The 16,896-nt window shown below is 43.3% G+C and overlaps 1 protein-coding gene across 12 annotated transcripts in view; it reads right to left on the bottom strand.

Annotated features, from left to right (window-relative positions):
- KIAA1217 (KIAA1217 ortholog) overlaps window positions 1–16,896 on the bottom strand; it is a 767,824-nt gene that overhangs the window by 271,053 nt on the left and 479,875 nt on the right. Inside the window, exon 1 of one of the 12 annotated variants that reach the window (XM_037837858.1) lies at window positions 8,758–10,770. The exons of the other annotated variants lie outside the window; for them this stretch is intronic. The gene's annotated coding sequence lies outside the window, so the exon portion shown is untranslated. Of the gene's footprint in view, window positions 1–8,757; window positions 10,771–16,896 lie in introns of those variants that run through there. 12 annotated transcript variants of the gene reach the window in all.

The following is a 16,896-nucleotide window of genomic DNA, read 5'->3' as shown; positions in this document are numbered from 1 at the left end:
TTCTGCATGAAATTCTGCTTGAGCAAAAGCTAAAATATCCGATCACTCTTCTACTTAAACTTCGTGCACTACATGAAGGATCAAATCCTGACTCCTTATCGTCACTTACTGAGCCCTGATCACCTCTCTGCGGTCATCTGTGGAGTCCTCTCCCCCTGTGGAGGCTCTAAACCTGCCACTCCTTCAGCCCCTTCTGTGTCCGGCTGTTTGCAAGACTGGCTCCTTCTCCTGCTCCACTTTCATTTGCTCCTTGGCACTGCTTTCCATGTGTCTGTTTTATTCTCCGCCTTCCCCATTCGATTCTCAGCTCTAGGAAGGCAGTGGCCCTCTGGGTCTTGTCCAGTGGCACGTTCCCAGCACCAAGCCCCGGGCCTGTCCAAGGCGGACACTCATTCAGTCAGTCCATGCTGAATGAATGAATGAATGAATGAATGAATGGATGAAAAAGTTATTTTTTTCCCCTAAATCCAACTATCACAAGTAGCTGTGTCATCTTCAGCCTAATCAAAATTGCCTCCTTCTCACACTTAAAAATTCATAAAGCACTTTCCCACATTTAATCCTCAAAACCACACTGTGGGGCCTTTTCGTGGGTCAGTGGAGAGCCACCAGCTCTAGACCAGTGGGCTTTCAAGCTGCTGAGTAATCTGGGTCAAGTGGGCTCCCTCAGCTTTAGTTTCCTTTCCCATAAAACTGGGATGTTGTCCGCAGGAGCTCTAGAATAACCTCTGAATATTTAAGGCACTGATTGGGCGGCGGCTGATACCTTCCCCCCAAATGTTCTGTGAGATGCTTCCATTAGAGTCGCTGACCAGTGCTGGGGGAGGTGTTTTACACAGGCCCCCATGCTGGGAACAACTTGCCCCCACCTCACCACCACACCCCCCACAGAGGCCTGCAGGAAGTCTGGGGTAAGGTTAGTGTCTGCGATAGGGGTCAATGGGACAGGAAGTGGGAAAACTGGAGAACCCACACCCCATCTAAAAGCAGCAGCCACTACTTGTCTCCAGCAGATGTTGTACCGAGGAAATCTGGGTCTGATGTTTCTCCATCATCTGATCACCACTCCCCAACTCCAGGAGATAAGAAATTTGTTTTTATGGAAAAACCCCTCACTACAAAGTCTGAGTGGCTTAGGAAGATGTTTTAAGCCATCCACGGCCAATCACAATGCCTCCCTGGGTGGAGAACCTGGCCCCAGACTGGGGACCCCCATCTGGGCTTGCTCCCGCCTGCATGAGGGGTGCCACTGGGTGCTTTTGATCCCGAGAACTCTGACAATCACCCATGGAAACAGAGGCCGTGGGAGCAGCGTGTTTGGGGGGTCATTGTGCAAAGTGTGGGAGCACTGCCGTTTTGTGAGTCAGGTGTTCCCCCAGACCCCTCTTCTGGGGCTGAAGGGGTGGGATTCACAAACGACCACTGAGCTGGTCTCGTCACAGAACGCCGGTTTCTGGGGATGATGCGATCTCCGTATCTGTTTTCTTCTTGTAACTCTAGGAAGACGGTTGCTTAATAAATGTTTTCGACATTCCTGACAATAATCTCCAGCCTTGACTCCAAACGTACACTTGGCCTCTCCCTTTCCACTGTTTTTTCTGCAAGTTCAGCTAGTAAACTGATTGCTAGTCCACTCTCCTCAATTCCACCCTTTGGTGTATCATTGCAATGGCAACAAAAGGCGGGAGGCAAGGAAGACGCTACCAAAGAAAAGTGAACCATTTCCTGCAGAACTTACTGTTTGGACATCCAACAGCACCCAATGAGCAACAGTTTTCAGAAGCAAACACTTTTGGGGTTCAAGGAAAACACCCCAAGCTTGAGTCAGATCTCCATTCTGTTGTCTAGACTTTTCTGAGCCTTCATTTCCTTATTCACCTTTCATAGAGTTTTTTAGAGGATTATATGATTTGCATGAAAGCTTCTGGGATATAGTTAGTCAATAAATACTTATAAGAATTCGAGTTACATATTTGCAGTAGTTTGAATGCATACAAGGAATTTTTTATTGCAGCGTACTAAACTGGCATGCAAAAAAGGCAATTGATATTTGATGCATGGGTCTTAAAAAGCCAGTTATATTTGAGATTTGGAGGAAGAAACTACTGTATTTACATACGATATAGAGAATTGGGTACATTTTTCTAATGACATAGACAAAGTTCAATTTGGCTTAAAAGGAACCTGCCACCACTCTGAGGCTACAGTAATTAAATTCTCTTGAGTGGAATTGCTTAAATTACAGCTTTCCCTTGCTGTGCATGTCTCAGCCTTGGTTCTATCCATCTTCCTCTGAGCAGTTATTTCCCATTATTTTTTAGGTTAACCAACTAATGTTAGGCTTATGTTTGTTCACAAAATACCACATTAAGGGACATTTGTTGTCTTTTGCAAATATTTGCAGTTAGGTGCAGAACTGAGATAGTTCACGAATTAAAAAAAAAAACTACATTGGAAAAATGTGATGTTTCAAAAGCAGTGTTTGAGAAGGAGAAAGGAAGAAAAGTCTAATTACAGTAAAGATATGTACCGATTGGTGGGCAAGAAACTTACAAACCACACCCCGGCACTGTGGCTAATACATTCTATAGATCTGGATTATAAAGGAGTTCCAGTTTAAAACAGGATCTAAGGCTTTCTTTGGTGTTTCTGGAGTATAAAAAGTGTTGTTTCTTTCTCTGAAAAGACAGCCCCTGACTGTGTGTCTTCTCCTCTCAACTTACCTTTTTTACTTGGCTGTGAAAGATAAAAACTCATATTCTTTTCAAATCCAGATATTCTGTATATTAAAACAGGTTGTTCAGTTTTATTTTCATCTAGGAAACTGAATGAAAGTTATGTAATTTCAGACCTAACAGAAAAGCCTAAGTAGCTCTTATCCAAAACTGATTCTTGGAAAACTGGCAGGGGGTGTGATTTAGTCATCAAGTATTTTCCTGTGAATTTGAAGTGAGCGTTTTGAATCACAGTCCAGGAGATGCCCTGGCCCAGGAAGGTGAATTCATTGTGCTTTTGTTGCAAAGTTCAGGCAGCTTTAAAATATTTGTGAACCAAACACACCTGGTGTTCAGAACCCAAAACAGCATTTCCTGACGAAGGTGGCTCCCGACTGGAATATAATTGTTTAGGGAAGACTTTGCTGGGGACAAGACTATGAAAGCAGTCAGAAGTCACCATGTCCAAAACACAGAAGTTAAAAGAGAATCACTCCATCCTTCAAAGGACAACTACATCAAAGCACACCTCTGCTGCTGGGTGGGAAAGTCACCTTCTAAACCCACCTGGAAACTGCTGGCCAACCAGGGCCTTACTTGGAAAAACAGAAGCTACATATTGGGGCTTCTTTTTGTTTTAGAGTAGTTTTTTTTTTGTTGTTTTTTTTAAATTTTAAAATAGATACTCATATGATAAAATAATATATGCATACAATAAAAAATATAAAAAAGATAAACCATAGAAAAAATATAAGCTTCCATCCTCAGTAGCCTTCTTTCCAGATTCCTGGGTATCATTCTAGAAATTTTTAATGGTTTTTTGTTTTGTTTTGTTTTGCTTTTTAAATGCTTTTTCATACAAACAGGAGGCACCCTTTTAAAAATAAGTTGGATCACACTGTGTACACTGCTCTGGAACTTGTACTGTTTATTTCACAGATGTTGGTTTTGCATCTGTACCAACATACAGGCTCTGTTCCGTTAACTGGGATGGCCGCAGTGAATTGCACTATCTGGACGTACCCTAACATACACTCACACACTCATAGGGAAAGAGTAAATTGGTGAGTGTTTCAGAGAGAAAAATGGGCAATGTCTTGCAGCTTTAGAAATCCAATCTGACGTCTAGGAATTTGTCCTTCAGATATGCAAGTATGCACAGAGATGAAGCTGGCCTTGCAGTCCTGGGCAGGGGGGAGCAATCTAAAGGGCAATTAAAAGGGCAATTAAAAACAAATGGGGCCGCTGTTACAATCCCTCTGAGGAGACAGAATTCCAAATTAGAGTCTGCGTGACACTCATCATCAACGTGCACACACACTCCACAAAGAAGCAACTGAAAACTGTCTTCTACGAAGCAGTCGGCTGGCGCTGCTTTCGTCTGCAATCTTACGCTAGCCTGAAAAGGGATTCATATAAATTACAGATAAACCGAACTATCTGGTGGAGAGAACACTGACAACCTTTCTTTCTGCAAAATTCAAAGGCGATTTAAGAAAAAAAACAAAACAGCATCTGTCTGGAATAGCAGTCCAAAGGCTGTGGCATGTTTCCCTTCTGAGACAACGATGAAAATGTGATACGAGGCCCACGTCGCATTCCAAGGTGCTTACAAACACCCTCGATGTCAAAGACTGAAAACCACGGGGGTCTGCTTGCACCTGTGCGCTCGCAGCCGTTCTAAAACACGCGTGGCCTGTTCGCCAGCTCTGCTTCTATGTGGAGAGATCCTGGCCAAAGGAAGTATTTTCCAGAAAGCTCATGGTGCCACAGTATGGACCGACCAAACACCTCCGTGAGGGGGTCCTGTGTGATCTGAGAGGCCAAGGACCGGCTTTCTCATGGGGTCCAGACGATCGTCCACACGCCCCGGCCCTAGTAAAGGTGAAGATGGGAGGCAGCTTGGAATCCTGACAGCAATCCTGAGGCTCAATTGCGGGCAAGCAGGAAGGGGTGGAAGTTAAAAGTCCGATGCAGTGACCAACAGGGTGCAGAAATAAACCGCAATCCAGAATCCCCAAATGTAAGGGGCCAGGAAAGTCATCCCACACCTTGGCCTTGGACAGACTGTATTCAAGCTGTGACGTAAAATTAGCTGTGCCTTCCTTTCTGGAAAATCTCTAGAGACGCACTTTTCAAAATGAGTCATATTTTGCATCTGTTTTGTAATCCACACAACGAGGCGGTTCTAACTTCTTTCTGCAGCACATTGCATCTGTTTACAGAGGAAAAGCAGCAGAGCTCTCTGTGGTCAGGCAGAAGCTCATCCCAGCACCCATCCTTTGCCCTTGACTCCTCGCCCCTAAGGCGCTTTAATTCCATTCTTTTCATCAGAGCCCACAGCTTCCTCTGCCTCCAGCTGCCCAAGCGCCACACAATTTTCACCATGCCCCAAGGAGGGGAGCACATTAGATCTTGCAACCCAAGGAGTCTATATGTACTTTCAAAACACACAAAAAATTCTTTGGGTTTTATAAGGGATGGCAGATTTAACAACCTCAGAATCTTTTTCTACCTCTATACTGTGCCTCCATAAAAAAAGGGAAAAAATCCCATTCCCTCATATTTTCCCTTACTGACATCTATACATATTAAATGCAACAGCCTGGAAATTTATGAGAAAGCCATCGATACTGGGACTAATGGCAAGGAAATTCTACTCTGAAATACAAAAATGGCCAGAATCCAGAGGCTCAGCCTTGCTTGTGCGTTACAACTCACAATAACAAAGATCCCAAACTTGGGTCCCCTGGGGACTTTCAGCTTCTGGTAAATTGAGTTTTTACCTGCTAAAGAAAAAGTTAAGGAAAGAAAAGCTGGAGGGAAGCTTGATCGCCCAAGAACAGAAGCTTCTACCCCTCCACCAGTTCAACTCTCCAGCGACCACATGTTGGGAGAGAAAAACAAATTAGCCTGGGATGACATCGTTTTTCAGGATGACTTGTTTTGAAATAAATAGGTTTTTGGCAACCACTCCCCTCCAGAGTGTTTCTGATCAAGTTAAATTGATGAATGGCAGTGAAAAGAGTCTGAGCCTTCAGTGCCTTTTAGAAATGGCTTCCCTCCCCTCCAGAGCCCCCTCTGCCTCCCCAGCGGCTGGCCTGGGGGGAAGTTCTAGTTCAATCCTCTGCACTGAGGGATTTCAGTGCCTTTCTTTCTGGAAATTCCTTTTCCATCTGGAAATTTCTTTCTGGAAATTCCAAAAGGTTTTTAAAGAGAATAATATAATATTTCAAGAACAATAATTCCTCCTTTTTAAAAATTCAGATGCTACATTTTATTTGGAATATGACCATACCTACACTGTATTCCAGGGGATTCACACGGTGAGCCAGGATTCGAACCCAGGCCAGCTCGTCACTCGCCATGCACATGAACTCTATGACTCAATAAGCCACCCTTAAACCCTGCTGGGTGCAAAGCACCCAACTAGACCACTGCTCGCTATCAACGGATCATCTGTGAACTACACAACAATTAGGTGTAATGCAAAGCATCAATGGACTTCTAAGACAGGGTCTGTGAGTTAAAAAGTATAAGCATATTTACTGGTGATTCCAAACCTATCTGGAAATTCAGCACCCTATTACTGTTTGATTTCAAAACTCATTTTCTCCTTTAAAAATGGCCACATTGTGGTTCATATTTGGGTTGAAACTTTGAATGAAATCAATTAATACACACTGCACTAATGTGAAATATTAATAGGGAAAACTGCATGTGTATGAGAAGTCTAGACTTTCTGCATGATTTTTCTGTAAACCTACAACTGCTCTAATAAAAAATATTTTTAAAAAATTACTGTTGTGCTTCAAGACTCAAAGATCTGCCCTGGAGATAACCATTGTCATCAAACCAGAGCCCAGGATGGGATGAAGTCAGCTTCTGCAGCTCGGGGGTCCCCACCCTGCCCCAACCCCGCCTGATGGGCTTTCCTGACATTCCTGCTAGAAGCATTTTACCAGGACTGTGGCACTTAAACAGTCTGAATAATCTGACTTGGAAAAATGGGAAAAATTGGAAAGATCATTAAGGAAAAACCTGGAACTAACAGACTGTTTCCCCCTGGCTGGAAAGACTGCTGCTAAAAATAACACAATGAAAAACATATTTGTCTCTTACATACAATGGACGTAGAATATAATTATGGGCTGTGTTTCCGTCTGCGATGGAGACAAGGGAGGGCGGTGCTGAGGCCTGGGATATAAAGGAAGCAAAGGAAAGAAGCCAAACCCCTAACTCACTCCCGCACCCCGAAAAAGCATCCCCAGCGGCCTTTGGGGACTCGCCATCCTGCTCAGAAATGCATGTGCCAGCAGAGCCTGGCTTCTCTGGTGGGACCAAGAAAGACGTGAGGCAAGAAAGATTTAAAATACCAAGTGTGTGAAGTGGCTTGAGCTCCTATCAGTAAAAAGTAAATCATTACCACATCTCAAGCTTATCTGGAGAAAGGTGTCAAGAGCATAATAAATGTACAAACACGAACATCCCAGCTCCTTGGATGCACTTAATATTTTGATTTTAAGTAATTTATAAAAACAGTTGTTGCTGCTGGAAGTTATCTCAGAAACACATTCATTTTTTTCTGCAACCCCCAAATGAGAAAAAAATGCAGGAAATGAGGAAGGACTGTTTATGCCATCTTCTCAAGTGGCCACAGTTTCCGGGTCTGTAAAGTGGAGACAAAAGGACTGCTAGCCTTTTCGGAGTGTTGTAAGGTTAAAATGAAAGATAGACTATGCAAACACTTTACACACAATTCAGAGCCATACAAAGAGTAAATAACCACGACACAGGGAAGGCTAAAGCTGAGAGCTGAGATGCGTGGATTTTCTCATTCCCTCGTCCCCAGGCTGCTGTGGTCACCCTTGTTTCACGGAGGAGACAGAGGCTCAAAGCTGCAGTATTCCTTGCCAGGAGCCACCCAGCGAGGGAGCGGGCAAGTCAGAACTCCAAGCCCAGAGGCTTTCCGACCTCAGAGGCCACGTTCCTTTGCAATAATTGAAACACAGCGTCCTGCCATGAGTGGTAGTCACGGTGCTAACCTGCAGGATCTGAAAGCACCGTTTCAGGAGGCTCTCGCACCTGAGACCGTTTTAAAGGCATTGCAAATCCTGCCCTCTTGCTCGGGAGGAGCTTTTGTTTCCAAAGTCCTCAGTCCCAGCTCGCAGGTGTCTCAATGATACTGAATTCTGTGCTTCAGCTTACGAACTTGGTGGGCCCAACTTCTCAGACCACACCCCCAAGTCCCCAAACTAAGCCCTCTAAATTAACTTTGCAGCGCTCCAGCTCCCTTTGGTGACTTCTGTCCCATCCAGGCTGCTGGAGGGATGTTTACTTAGTCTAACTAGTGATGATGGCAGCAGAAAGTCTCTCACAGCCTACCCCGGAGGTTTTCTTGCTAAAGCATGTTTTAAAACTACCTTTATCACAGATACCTCCCTCCTTCCCTAAAGGACCCTTTATCTATCTTCTTTGGAATTTAGATATCCTGACTCCTTCCCTGACATCCAGAATCCCTCCACAAGCAAGACCTTTATTTTTCTAATCCTGTAAAACTCCTGTATCGAGAAAAGCATACCGAAACACTTGACAAAACAACAGTGCAATGTTCAAAAACGGTTTCTGTAATAGTGCATGGATGTTATTTTTTACATTTTATAACTTGAAAACAGAGAAATACATGTAGCACCCATTTTAAGGTCTGGTCTAAGAGTTAAAAAAAAAAAAAGACATCTGGGAATGATCCAAAAATACATATACTATCTCAATTCTCAAATCATCCTTCTAACCCTAACCTGTGGCATTTTTCTTATATCATTCACAGGCACAACATCACTTGTTTTTCAGCTCTATTCAAAAATCTCAGATCATTCAATAAAAAAAGTCCTCAAAAACCAGCCCTGAAGCACAAATGATCCATGTGGGAAAGCAGTACTTATTGATTCTGCCTTTCCTGACAAGAGAACAATACAAGGAAACACATCTCAAATGTTTTGTATTAATTGCGATAATACATAAGAAAAAAAAAAGGCATATTTACCCGTATCCAGGGCTCCACAGGTGAGGAGGCATTCAAGTAGAAAATCCCCTTTGTCCTGGGGAAGTTGTCGTCTTCTCTAATGGACTCTGGGGTCACCCTTTCAGACTGTCAGGTAAACCCCCCTTCCATGGGTCTGCTGTTTTCTTTTGCAGTTTTTCCCAGCGAAACTCTTTTCATTTGCATAAAACCTACCTCTAGCCTATAGGACTTTTTGAGAAGCTACTTGTGAAATTGGCTGTCTTGACATGCTCTTTCAAGCATGACATCATGAATCTCCATGGAAACTCTCACCCCACCTGCCTCCATGCCAAAGTTACCTGTCAGGCGAAGATTTAAACAATCGTCTGAAATTATTCATTAATGAAACCTTTTTAGAGGCTTTGGATCTCTGCACAGTGTAATTTGTGTGGTTTGCAGAGACCTCGCCAAGAACGATGATGGCTTCACTTTCAAAGCCTGAGCTGTTTTGCAGAAAACAATGATCAAAATTATAGGCATTCGTTAATCTGCCCCTCCCTGTCTAACAATGCACTTAATCGGTTAAAGAAAAACCTACAGTGGCACAGGCATCTCTCTTGGCAGGATAAAATTACCTTGAAAACTTTGGGTTTGAAAAACCTTCAATTGATACTTCTAAGGCTTTCCCACTCTGCTCTCCAGCAACCCCCTTCCTACTTTTTACCTGCAAAACTTGCAAAACAGGTTCCCCACAGGAGTGTGTGTGTATGTGTGTGTGTGTGCATTTTCTCTGCAGTTGCAGCGGTGGTTGGAGAAGGCTTTAAGAACTTTTTAACTCTTTCCTAACATTCCCACATCTAGTTTACGTAAGTAACCAGAAATCACGCTGAGATCTATGTTCTTGGCTTTGGGGCAATGGTCAGTGGCTCGAGGATATGCAATCCTTTCGTCACTTTTTTTTTTCTGCCCCAAACTGTATGGACTCCCTACAGTTTGCATAACACTGCAAAAATTTCTGCCAGATTTGTACACAAACACTCTTGGAAACACTGGGCTCAGCATTCCTGCTTCTCCCCTGGAAATTTGTTGCAGACACACCTCACACGGCCAAGCCCAAGACTGCTGACCTCCAGGCACCAAGAAAGGTTTGAAGGCTTACTCAGAACTCGTGGGAGGTGAAGGAAGCTGGGTGCCCAGGGATGAACTGAGAAACACTTCAGGCGCCCCGAGGCGGAATCTGAAACTGCAGCTTCTCCCAAACAGGAGGAGCTGAAAGAGCAGATCCACTGCAAACAGCAGCTGTCCCCACAGGTCAAGGAGCAAATCGTAACCCCCTATACCTTTCTTTGCCAGCCCAGATCTTTGCAGAGAGAGCAGAGGGGAGAGCCCCATCTTCTAGAAAGCAGAAGGGCCCTTTGCAGGGAAGGAATCAGAAATGCTCCGGATCCCCCCACCCGGATATTCTGGGAGTTTTGCATCACCATAGATCATAGTCAACAAATAGGGCGTCACCCTTGGAGGGAGCTCGGACTCCCTGTTTTAAAATAGCAGCCGGCGCTGGAACACTCCTCCGAGGCTGAGGTTCAGCGGCTGCTTCTGGGAGATGAAAATGCCTCTACACGAAGCCCAGGCTTGAGCTGTAGCCAGTGGGACACAGCCACAACGTGAAGGAAACCAAAATAAGACATAACCAGATCCGATTCTGCAGAATCCCGTGATGGGGTGGAGGCTCACTCAATTCCAGTTATTCCTTAAAGTCCCATTAGAGCGGAATGTGCAAGCTTATTCCGCAGCCAGAGTGCTTGTGCATTATGCCAGCTCTTCCCTTTGGTTATTTAAGAAATGACAAAATCTCAGCTTTTATGTACTAAATTCAAGCTTGGAAAAGAGGAAACAAGAAGAGTCAGAATCTCAAAGTCAGGCAGATGTAGAAAATGACAGAACTCTGATGTGAAAGCAACCTGACCAACCTATTAAGTGGCAGGCGGCAGAAGGAGACGCTGGCAGGGGAACTGGTAACCCACCGTGAACTTCTGATGATGTGGGAAACCTGAAATATTGGGAAAAGGGGAAGTTTGGGCATCAGTGATCTCAGCAATAAGGACAACAAATTTAAGGGTTTGGTAGACGTGCCCAGACTTGAGTAGAGCTGCTCAGTCCAGTAAACATTTTTCCTACCATCCCCAAATGAGGAAAACACCAACCTGACTCAGCTTTAATAGCATTAGGACTAGCCTGATAGCCGCTTAGCACCACGCTAAACAATCCCAGCTCAGTGCATGCAGATGGGCTTCTTGTTTCTAAACTGAGCAAAGTCCTTCCATACCTGCCACCGACTTGGATGGCAAAGAGGATTTTTTCTCTTGAATTTGTTTCAGTAAATTTATTTATAACAAAGGTCAGAAAAAGTCTCACTGGCAAAGCCCATGAAAATATAATACAAATCATTGGTGAAAGAGGCTGGATTTAACCACTTACGGCCTACATTTTTGTTTCTTAAAAAACATAAGTTAGAAGACTCACAGAAAAGGAATACTTCTTTTAACTAAAAAAAAACCACATTTTTTTATTATTAAAACAGCCAGTGTTTATTTCATTTAATCCTTGCAACCATAATATGATGTAAGAACAATTACTGTCCACCTCTTACAGATAAAGAAAGTGAGCCTCACAGGAGCCAGGTAGCTTGAGCAAGTTTCCATGGCTACTAAGTGTTGGAGGATTTTAGCCCAGGCAGACAGAAGATTTGAACTCAAAATGCATATGCATGGTTGTCCCCAGTTTTGTAAACTTGCTCATTCCTGGAGACACTAAAATCCTAATAAAACTGGACCTAACTGGAGAGATTTGCTTGGTAGACTAACCTGAAAGTGCATAGCTACCCACACAGGTCAAGGCAGACGTCTTGCTGACCTTCCCGGACATACAAAGACAACACATGGTGCTGAGCCCAGGAATAGTCCCGATCTGGACATTGCATCACAACACAGCAGGGGATGTTGTATCTGGCATGTCAAGGACTGCACAGAGCAGGGTGTGATACACAGCTCCAGGCTCAGCCCACGGCACCCCAGGACACCCAGAACCCTCAGATGCAGGCAAAGCCGGGCACAAAAGCAGGAAGCTGACAGGCTCTCAACAACTATCCAAAACCTGAAGTTCAGGTCTGAAGAAAACTGACACACATCTAAAAGAAAAAACCAGGATAAATTGTGGCGGTCAACAGCACATGATTAAGTATAACCAAAAGAAGAACGGCATCTGGATTTTTAAATGAAACAATGGATCCAACTATATGATTCCCTCATGCTAAGATCTTCATTTTTGGCTCTGTTTTTGTGGTGCTGCTGTTTGTTTAGAAATTCCCCATTTACTCTGTGCCAACATCTGCTCCCCAGCCTTGTTCTCTGGAGTGGCTTCCAGTCCTCTGCTACTTGCACTTGTCTGAAAGTCATTGGAGCCACTGAAGCTTCTACTGTCATTTCAGATACAGATATCTAATCTCAACTCACTGTTCAGTATTTGCTGAGCAAGAGCTGTGTCTATTAAAGAAGAATAAACATATGTGCTGTCAAATTAAGATGAAGGGGCAAAATCAGGTGCATCGGGTTGTTAAACTAAATGTTAATGGCCTGAATACTCCCATTAAAAGACAAAGACAACTGACTGGGCTAAAAGATCAAAACAAGTTATATGGGGTTTCTGATAAACATATTCAACATTAACAAAGAAAAGTTGAAATAGATGTGCAAGACAATACTAAACAAATGTAAATGAATGATAAGAGTGGTAAATATTACTATTTAGAGAGGGTAGCAAACACTGAACAGAACAAAAGGGTTGTTTGGTAACATTAGAAGACTATTTATGAAGAAGGTATGATCATAAATTTGGGACAAACAAGTCAACTAAAAAATGGAGGGCAAAAATTATTAGGACTGCATGGAAAACTTGATAAAATACAATTATAGTGGAAGACTTTATCATACTTCATTCAGAAATGAACAGCTTTAGAGCAATAAAATAAAGACCAAGTAGAAATAATACAATAACAATACTGATGTGTGTGTATGTGTGTATGTATAACAAATCTAGAATAGATATCGTCCCAAAGCTATTGGAAGACATCCAGCCTCAATTGTGTATTTGACCAAAAAAAGTTGTTTTTAAACAGACCTTTAAACAACATTCAAAAGTAGGAGTTTTAAAGGCTGCATTCTTTAATCAAATCCAATAAAATTATAAATAAATAATGATAATCTGAACTACTTGAAAAATAAACATTCCTAGACAATCTTTAAATCAAAGTCAAACTGAAATTATCAACTCTCTGGAAAGATTTCATACAAAACTGCAGGACACAGTGCAAGCTGGTCAAAGGAAATGCATACCTTGAAATGCCTTCATTATTAAATGAGAAATACTAGAATTAAACTAAATCAATTTTTTCATTTTAAGAAATTATAAAAGACAACCACAGCTAAACTTCTTTAAAAGGCTAGGAAAAGGCAATGAATTAAGATAAAAGATGAAAACAATGAGATAGCAAACAATGAGGTGGATAGGATAAATAAACGCAAGATAGTTCTTTGAAAAAATTAGTAAGAGGAGAGAGAGCAAAATGATACTTGTTCTCTAGGAGCTTATGTAGGGACTAAACTTCCAGGCCCTTAAATAGAAGTAATATATGTGCTGTCTGGAGTAATTAGATAAAGAATAGTGGAGATGGATGGGATGAGCTTTGAAAGGTCAATAATTTTCACACTTTTTGTATTCAGGACACTTGCATGTATGAGAATGCTCTGGTTCACTCGAAATGTGTAAAATTAAAAGGCAGGAAGGGAAGAATGGGAGGAGGAAGATAAGATGGAGGATCCAAAAGATGAAATCAGCGAGCAGTAATGACAGCGCACTACAACCAATTCATGTCTCATGTTCAGCCACTATCTATAGCGACCACACCTGGTGCCTGTTTGCCCTCGAGAAATGTCGACTACCCCAGCTGTGATCTCAACAGGTACTCATGGAGAAAAGTCCTTGCACATTCCAGTACACCCAAAATACTTCTCTGGTGCAAGCTTGGACATGCTGCAAAGCCACCGAATCCTCACTGCAGCATGCCACATCCCCATCCCCACTTTGTGAAAATCATGCCCTCGGCTGGAAGTTCCATCTGATAGCCTCGCAGCGTCAGACCATGCCTTCCCACCCATCCACGGTTTGCGGCATACCCACTTGACAACCAAGGATTCGGTGAATGGAAGGAAGAAGAAAGGGCAGGCTGATCAGACAAAGAAGCAGAGATGGGAATGCAAAAATGAGGCTGGTGTTAAAGAAGGCCACGGGAGGATAAAACTGAGAGCATTTCAGAAGGAAGAAGCTACAGAATTCTGTTGGAAAACCCACCAAGCTCCAGGCCAGATCTTTCCCCCCATATCCCAGGGTACCATTTTCTACCCACCCCTCTCCTTATCCTTTCTAGGGGCACTTGCGTGTTTCCGTACATCATCAGCAGATGGCAAAGAGAGGTTAGCGCCCTGATCTAGGTCTCAACACAAGCAGGAGTTCGAGTCAGAACCAGAACCAGAACTTCGGGCACCCGGTTGGGGGTTCCTGCCCTTCTGGCTCCACCTGCTGCATCCCTTCACTCCTTCATCCCTTCTCCCATCAGCCCCCAAGTTGTTCCCATCTTCTTTCAATTCTGGCTGCGACCCCCACCCAAGGCCACCACCCTGGGCCTTTCACTGCAGGCCTGGACTCTGCAGCAGCTTCCGGGCCAGTTACCAGTTTTCCCCTCTCAGCCCTGCACATGCAGCACCGAAGGGCTGATCCGTACACCTGCTTTCATGCTACTTCCGCACTCAAGGCTGCAACGCTGCCCTGTTTCTGCTGGTCAAAGCTTTCTTCCTGATGTTCAAGATCCAACCATCCTGGCCTCCCTCTACTCCAATCCACTGACTTCCCAGTTCACCTTAAAATGCCACTTCCGCCTCCTATAACTGGCCCATGATCCACAGAGGAGCGCCACCCATCCTGTCGCAGCATTTTCGCCTTCTACTCCGATTCTACTCCTTCAAATTATAACCCTTCAACTGCCTTGCCATGGATATTTATTGAACACCTACTACGTACTGGCTACTGGAGAACCAGAGATAAATAGGAAAAGGCTCCTCTCTCCAGTACCCTCCATTATTCTAAGAGACCCCATTCAAATTCTGATCTCCTGGGTAAGATCTTTCTCACCCACACCTGCAAGTTTTGGAGGTCCACACCTGCATTTCCCAACATGTGTTCCATAAAACGGAGTATCCCAAACAATCATTCTGTGGTCAAACAGGTTTGGGAAACTCTGCACATTTCATCCCTCATCGCCAAATTTCCTCCAGAGATTTGCAGTGCCTGTTGGCAAACGAAAAGATCTGATTAAGTCCTGCAGCGAAGAAACTCATTTTGCTTTCATTAACCAAGAATGTCCCCAAATTAGAAACTTTCTTCCCACTTCCCAAACAACTGTTAACAGACTGGGGATCTGGGATTCTAAAGAACATACATTTAAAAAATGATGGCCCAGATTGTTGCAATTTACAACTTACACGGTTTCCTGAAGTGCTCAGGTGTACTGGCCTTGTTTTTCCAACCAGAAACCTTCTTTGCAATGAGAAAACTTCAACATGTACTCAGCATCTGCTGCAGTGCAGATGTATGAGCTCATCTAATCCTCACCCCACAACAATATTGTTGCTTTCATTCTACAGTCAAGAAGAAAGCCTCGGGGAAACTGACAGAACTGTCTACAATCATGCAGCAAAGAACGTCAAGAGTATATATCACGCAGTCATAGCTGCCCCCAAAGTTCCCAGTCTTTCCACAAAAGCATGTGTCATTGCACATCCTCACCTGGGCCAGTACATTGTGTTTTGTCCTTTTTAATATAATGCCCAAAGTTGAGCTCACAGGGTAGACCATCATAAATAACCATTTGACTAAATTAATCCAACAAAACACCTGCAGGAAGATGGCAGAACAATGGCCAAGACACGAGCTTGATAAACGAGGACAGGAAGGAGAGTTCAGACATTTGCAGTGTGACTTCTGCACCCACACACTGGATTGAATCATGCTGGCCTTTTCTAGATTCCTCAATGCCCCAAATTTCCCTCTAATTCGGTGGCAATTCCCTGGGTTTGCTGATGAGTGCTTTCCATGCGTCCTGCTGTGGCCCAGCTGTCTTCTGGTTCTAGCCCCACCCCCTTCCTTTCCCACCTACTTCCAGGCCCCCCTTAGCAGATTTTCCAGTAGAATATTATTTTGATTTTTTGCATAGCTCTTCTTAATATAGCACTCTTCTCAAAATGTGTCCTCTTGCTCTCCCACAACACTAATTAATGTGAAAGCTGACACAGAAGTTGGTGGCACCCAATTAAACATGGATCAAAAGACCTGTGTGATGCAATGGTCCCCATTTATGATTCTCTCTCTGTTTTTCTGTACCCCATCTGATAATGTCAACTCGAAGTCAATTTTGCAATAAAACTGTAACCCCTTGAATTTAGTCTTTCAGTCACCAAGTCTGCCGTTAAGGCATCCTCACACTATTCCAAAGCTTCTGAAATGCACTTTCTCCATTACACTTCAGAATATCAGCCGCGTGGGAAACACTTCCAGGCCAGCTCTGTCATTTAGTTCCTTGAGCAGCATCATCTCTATTAAGTGTTAAACTATTCTTTCTGCTGACTTTTTTGGTGTTGTTCTCCTCCATATCTAAATTTAGGTAGCTATTGTCTCTGATCACTGACCACATTCTTACTTCCCTTGGACATAGCCAAGATTATCTGGAATTTCTCCAAGGGCAAGAGTTTATATATATATATACACTGATTCTTTCAATCCTATCATATTTTTTGTTCACAGGCCTCTAATATTTCATTAAATACCCTCTTACACATACACTAATTTAAATTCTAAATACAACTTGTATTTCTGTGACAATGCCAAGTTCTCTCCATTTGAAGGCGCTAGCCTGGTAACAGTCACGTTTTCTGAATTTGTACCTTTTCTCAGATAATCCACTATTTATGCCACTTCCCCTTTAGCACCAAATCACTTTTTTCCCTGAACAATTAAAGGAAGTTCTGATAGGAGGCTGCCACCCCTTCAGCTGTTCCAGATCACTGCCAACTT

This window comes from Choloepus didactylus, chromosome 5 (genome assembly GCF_015220235.1).
Source record: "Choloepus didactylus isolate mChoDid1 chromosome 5, mChoDid1.pri, whole genome shotgun sequence".
Lineage (NCBI taxonomy): Eukaryota > Metazoa > Chordata > Mammalia > Pilosa > Megalonychidae > Choloepus > Choloepus didactylus.
This window is presented reverse-complemented; position numbering and strand designations above follow the sequence as displayed.